This window comes from Triturus cristatus, chromosome 1_1, assembly GCF_964204655.1.
Source record: "Triturus cristatus chromosome 1_1, aTriCri1.1, whole genome shotgun sequence".
NCBI classification, from domain to species: domain Eukaryota; kingdom Metazoa; phylum Chordata; class Amphibia; order Caudata; family Salamandridae; genus Triturus; species Triturus cristatus.
The window spans coordinates 612879531-612885542 of record NC_140579.1 but is presented as its reverse complement, the minus strand read 5'-3'; positions in this window follow the sequence as shown (position 1 = coordinate 612885542).

The window sequence follows — 6012 nt, the reverse complement described above, 5'->3', positions numbered from 1 at the left end:
TTGTCTAGTGGCAATCTTGACTCATAAGGTAGTTCAGATGGTTAATATGCCTGCTGCAAAGATTGTGTGCCATACATATCAAAGAACAATATTTTATGTTGCATAGTTCAGTGGGTTACTGCTTTTGTCACAGATTATTTTGTTAGCATGCAGTTCATAAATTACAATCGTAATCTAGCACAGTGAGCTATGAACTGCATCAAAGAGCTGCATGCAAGCTGCATGATACAAGTTATAAAGTTATGTTTTTCCCCAGTCTTTCATTATCCTGATGTTGCTAAAAACGGTTTGTTCGGGTATAAATAAATTTTTATCAATAAAGTCAACTCTAACCACTGTGTTATGTTCTGAATCCTGAGTTTCTGCTTCTCCAAACCAAGCACTCTTAAAACGTGCCTACCAGTATGGGAGGCATATGAATCCTGCACCTTTTAGTCCCCTTTGCCTTATGTAATGTTTTCTATACGCTAATTTACACATGTATGATTCATATTTAGTGTGTGTGTGTGTGAGATGTAAAGAGCTCTGACACACTACACTGGTATGAGAGGTGCTAAAAAGCAAATGAACTACATGTGAGAGATGGATTATGGAGAGATGAGAGGCACTGTTGGACGGGGATAGTGAGGGAATAATAGAAGAGCCCCAATAAAGATTGCCGTATCCTGGTGCACAGGAAGGCCATAATTTACTATACTTTAAAAGCTAATACAATTGAATTTATAATGACAAATGTGTTGTAGGATGCACCATTTTCCCCCAAATTTTCTCGGGGGAGAACCCCCCCCCAAAACTCCCATTTGTAGTGGTCAGGCTCGCTAGCTGCACTCACCATGCATTGTACGGGGACTGGTCTGACAAAATGTGCCAGGGCTGCTTTGGTTTCCCAGTCTGGCCCTGATGGCTGACATAAAGGTGTTAGCTCTACTCACTCCTATGACATGTGTTGTTGGGCTGTCATCTTTGGAGTCGCTAATGCTTTGACAGACTTCAAGCGAAAGGAGAGAGCAGAGGGGTGGGCACTCCAATAGAAGTAGACCCCCAACATAAAATTTAAAGACTGAGACCCAAATTCACATTTGATAAATGGAAATGGTCTATAAGGGAGCTTTAGACCCTAAAAATTGTCTTCTGCCAGGCAGTCAGGCATGCTGTGTGAGGAGTCAAGCTCTGCAAGACTCCTGCCAGTGACCAGGACCAGGGGCCACGACTGCTAGTCTCCCTGCTTATGGTGAGAGGCCATCACCTAGAGAATCCAAGACCACCTGCCCTGGAGCCTGTAGCACCAGCCTGCTTGCCAAGACCAATTTGACCAGTGAGGAAGAGGAGAGAGGTGGAGGGAGCCCTGTTGGTTGGACTCCCTTTGCGAGGTGTGAGGAGACGGCTGCTGCACCCATCAGGTCGTTGCCAATGTGCAGAATGAATTGACGACCCTCTTATACCAGAGGAGGATCGCTGTGAATTGAGCCATGTGCATCACTGTGCAGATCGTGCCAGAGCCCATGTGTAGTGGGGAGCGGTGACCCCATAAGCCAGTATGGGTCACCGTGACAAGACTATTGTGCATTAAGGGCTGTAGCCTGCCAGCCGCGGCCAGGACGGCCGCCGCTGAGGACTTCACTGATTTTGTGCCAATCTGCCCTGGGGAAACTTGCTGCTGTGGAGCTGGAGCACTGTTAACTTTAAAAATAAAATCATAATGGACCCTTGATGTAGGAGAGTAGGGTCTGCTTTCTATGTTCACCCCCACTTTTTGCTTTTGCTTTACTGGTTTTCGACTTAGATGTGGCTGTGGGCCTGCTGATCAGACCCACAGCCCTGCTGTTCTCTCTCTAAATTGATACTATGTACTTTAGGTGCATAACCCATTTGGATAGGATCACCTTATTGGCCCCTGTACAGTGTACCTTAGGTACCCAGGGCATAGGTGTACCCTAGGCCTACCAGGGACTGCAGCATGTATTATGCCACCCCTGGCCTGGCCTTCCATTATGACACAACTGGCTGATCACTCAGCTGGGGCAAGGTCGTGTAATCACTCCTTGCTTAGGTGTAGTAGTCCTATACCTAACTTACATATAGACACATGTGTACCTATCAGCCACTCCTATGGCAGGCCTTAACAATCCTGGAGGCAGAGTGCTTGGTAACATGTGAGATGGTGCTCTAGCATGAGCTGAGCCTGTCTGCAGCTTTCGGAACCATGTCCTTATAGCTGTTCTATGATATAGCCTACCATATACTCTTAAAGTGCCTTATAACCTTAAACGGTTATGGTAACTATGGTTTGGCTTTATCAAAACATGTCGTGTAAGGTGTCTAACACTTTGGAATAATACCCCCTTCCCATTTCTGGGGATGAGAATATTATCCCTCCCTTCTAGAGGGAGAAGACATGTTGTAACCTACTTACCCGGTTAAAGTTAACCAGAGCCCCAGCATCACAAAATGGATGCTGCTGCCACAGACACGAGTCTGACCTCCTGCTGCTGGGAGTGATCCCGGCAAGGGAGGCTTGGACAATAGGTTTCATGCCTTGGGAGGTGCGAGCACCACCCCAGACAGGCCTTAGTGTATTGGGGCAGGGAGGGATGAAAAGAATGAGACATGCCTGGGGCACACAAGGTGTCCCGTGCATAGTCCAGTTCAAACCGGTGCTGGGGCACTCCAGCCCCAGTCCTGGCGCGAAACTGGACAAAGGGAAGGGGGTGTAACCACCCCCCTCCCAGGTCCCACCCATAAGGCGTGACCTAGCAGGCAACCCAGTCCCCCAGATTAGTATAAGAGTGGTAGCTGGGCCCCAGGAGATTAGATTATCCTGAACCTGCAACTTGAACAGAAACTCTGGACCTTCGACATTCGACGAAAGAAGAAGACTGAAGAATCTCCCTTGTGGCCAAGGAGTGGCTACCCTGTGCAAACAGGCACCATCAAGAGACTACCCTTTGCTTTGCTGAAGTTCTACGAGGGACCGACTGCAGAGCCCGACCAGAGCCTTGACTTCCAGACTTCTCCGACCCTGATCCACATCCACAGCCGAGCTGAGATCCGTGGAGGCGACGAGAGACGTGGGACCGGCTACCTGGGAAAAGTGGCGAGTATCTTCCAGCGCAGCTTCTGAGGCACCCTCGAAGTTGTGCACCGGGGATTGAGAAGCCCCAACCCCAAGCACCATCTGCACCAAAGATCAGCCCCCCACACTCCACGAGTCCTGCGTGGGGCCCTTCTGCATTTTCCTGCTTGCCGCGCCTGTCCGGTTGCTTGCCCGTTGGCTAGTGGCCTTTGTGACGACGCACCCTGAAATCTTCACTGCTGGTTTGGCTCCTCCAGACTGGCTCCCGCTTCTTTGCAAAAGAGAAGCACCCCAGACCTTCATGGTCTGCACCAGAAGCAAGTCCTCCGTTCTTCGTGGGTTCCGCTTGCCAAGGCTTGGTGAGTCCTAGTTCGACTTCGACGCCGCCGACAGCAAGAGCCTTCGTGGGACAGCTCGCCTCCTGGTCCTGGTCGTCCTCGACGTCTCCTGGTCCCCGTGGCCGCAGCGACAAGCTTCACCTTTCACCTGCAATCTTCACGACATCGCCTGGTTCCTTCCTGGTTCCACGTGGTCACTGGCTAGTGACCTTGACTCTGTCCCTTCTGCTTGCAGGTCTCCTCTCTTCTTGATCCCAGCCTTGGGATCCACCGGACACTCTTCACTGACTGCCTGTCAGCAACTTTCCTTCAGGCATCCATAGAAGTCCACGACGAAACCCGACGCAAGTTCACACCTATGCACCCGCAGCCCGTGGGCTAGGTAACTTGGGTACTTCGGTGCTCACATGGGTAGTGACTATCCTAGGGTCTAGTTTCCGAGTCTCGACTCTCTAGCTGCTTCAGAAGCGTCCTTAAACTGTTAATTTCTACTTGCTAGTAATTCTATCGACTTTTACGCATTACGCGTGAGTGTTTCCACTCTGCACCTGAATCCCGTGGGCCTCCCACTTCCTAACTGTTGCTAGTGTAGTGTAGCCCCAGCGATTCCCTAGGCCTAGGCCTATCCTATTTCCGTGACAGTGGTCCTTATACCACTTCTTTAGTATATGGTTTGCGTGGCCCCTAGGGCCTAACTGTATTACTTACCTGTGTGACTTAATGTATGCTTAAATAAGACTGTGTTGTACTTACCTCTAATCTCATAAAGAGTGCTGAGGGTTTGACTAGAATAAATACACTTTATTTTATATATATATCTGTTGTGGTGTCCTTTCATTTGGTATATATGGTATCACAGCGGGCTTCACATGCCATTCAGAGTTTAGCCTAAGACTGCTCTTGTCCATGCTACCACTAGGATAGCTGGTCTATAAGGTTGACTTTACAACCAATCACCATAAGGGTTGTTTGGACTGATATAAGGTGTACACTAGAACTAGTGACATCATACATCAGGCCAACTTCTCACATTGTTGAGCAGCGGTTGGGATCTGAGCTTGCTGTTGTAATACCATTGTAATCTTGAGATACTAAATTGAAAGATCACACAGATATTGTTTAGGTACATATAACATAGATTATAATACTTAAGTCCTACTGGACTTAGTGGTTGTAGGTTGAAGGGAGTAACACACCCTGACTACAACTACCAGAGAGGTTTAGTAGAAACAACTAGTGTAGGTAGGTGCACACACCACACCCTCACTAGATCATGTCTCTGGGAGGAGATCAAGTAGATGCTCTCTCAGGAGGGGCAGGTCTGAAGAAGACCCCCTCTAGATATGATACCCTAACTTTTCAGGAGATGAGACAATTGTGTACCTCCAGAAAGTTAAAACGGGGTGCAAACCCTACCCTCCTTCAGCTAGTACAACTCCTAGAGGAGTATGATACTTTTAGGGACTCACAGGCCAGTACCCTAGGTACAACGGAGGGTCTACCCACCACAGATCAGTCAGATGGGACTTCAGATGAAGAGGTAGACAGCCAGGGCCAAGTAGGAAGACTTAGCCAGGCTAACCTAAGCTTACATGGGAGTTTGCATGGGGTCCCCCCATACAGACCCCCAAGTGGGCTTACCCAGAGAAGCAGGAGAGTCAGATCCCCTTCAAGGGAATCCATCCACTCCCATGTCTCTAGCATCTCTAATGCTTCCTCTCACAGGGGAATGACTTCCCCTGAGAGAAAGGAGCATGAAGCCAGAATGAGGGAAGCTAATCTGAGGATTCAGAGGGAAGAACTTGCCCTTGCCAAGGAGAAGCTTGCTCTGGCTAGAGAGCAAAAGTTAAGTGGGTCAGAACCCACTGGTGGCAGCAATATCCTTAAGGATAGAGACAGGCACTATGATAATAGAAACCTGAGCAAGATTGTCCCTCCCTACAAGTGTGGGGATGACATCCACAAATGGATAACTGCTTTGGAGAGAGCTTGCAAAGTACAGCAGGTACCTCAAAGTCAGTGGGCAGCTATCTTGTGGCTCTCCTTCTCTGAGAAAGGTAGAGACAAGCTCCTCACAGTTAGTGATGAGGATGCAGACAATTACACTGTCCTGAAGAGTGCTCTAATTGATGGGCTTGGCCTAACCACTGAACAATACAGGTTGTTGTTCAGGGATACCCAGAAGACACAGACTCAGGACTGGACTGACTTTGTAGATTGTGCCACTAAGGCTCTGGAAGGCTGGCTAGTGGGAAGTAAGGTTAAGGACTATACAGGATTGTATAATTTGATCATGAGAGAACAAATCCTTAACAACTGTCAAAACCAGCTACTGCATCAACACCTGATTGATTCTGATCTGACGTCTCCCCAAGAATTGGGAAAGAAGGCAGATAGATGGGTCAGGACTAGAGTTAAGCAGAAAAACCAGAACCAGGGCGGTGATCAGAAAAAGGCAGACCAGAAGGGTAATGATCAGAAACAAAAAGACCAGAAGTCTTCACCAGGCCCCCAAAAGGCTCAGGGGGAGGGTGGTCCCAAAAAGGATAAAAAGAAAGATGGCCAAAAGAAACCATGGTGCAACTATTGTAAGTCCAACTC